Source organism: Micropterus dolomieu, linkage group LG02 (genome assembly GCF_021292245.1).
Source record: "Micropterus dolomieu isolate WLL.071019.BEF.003 ecotype Adirondacks linkage group LG02, ASM2129224v1, whole genome shotgun sequence".
Taxonomy (NCBI): Eukaryota; Metazoa; Chordata; class Actinopteri; order Centrarchiformes; family Centrarchidae; genus Micropterus; species Micropterus dolomieu.
In genome coordinates this window covers 12,907,647-12,908,173 of record NC_060151.1, presented here as the reverse complement: position 1 = coordinate 12,908,173, position 527 = coordinate 12,907,647, and positions in this window count along the sequence as shown.

Here is a 527-nt window from a genome sequence, read left to right as displayed (position 1 = left end):
GAGTTTAGGTAGATGGGTGCAGACCCAGTAGTCACTCTGTATGCAAGCATTAGTGACTTGAATTTGATTCTGGAGGCCACGGGGAGCCAGTGGAGGTCACAGAGTAATGGAGTGACATGAGTCCTTTTGGGCTGATCAAAACCAGACGCGCTGCTGCGTTCTGAACCATTTGTAAGGGTTTCACCGCACAAGCTGGAAGACCTGCTAGGAGGGCATTGCAATAGTCGATGCGAGAGATAACCATGGCCTGCACCAGAAGCTGGGTTGCGTACTGAGTGAGGTAGGGCCTGATTTTCCTTATGTTGTATAGAGCAAAGCGGCATGGCCGAGAGACAGCATGGTCTGAAAAGGACAGCTGGTCATCAATCATGACAGACCCGGTTCCAAAATTTCTCAAAACCCGAAAATCAATTAGATTTGAGCTTATCGAGACTTGCGGGTCCTATGATGTAACGTTATGTCTCGAGCGTCAAATTTGATTTAATTTGAAGCGCAATGGATAAATCATCAGGCTGCAGTCTCTGCCT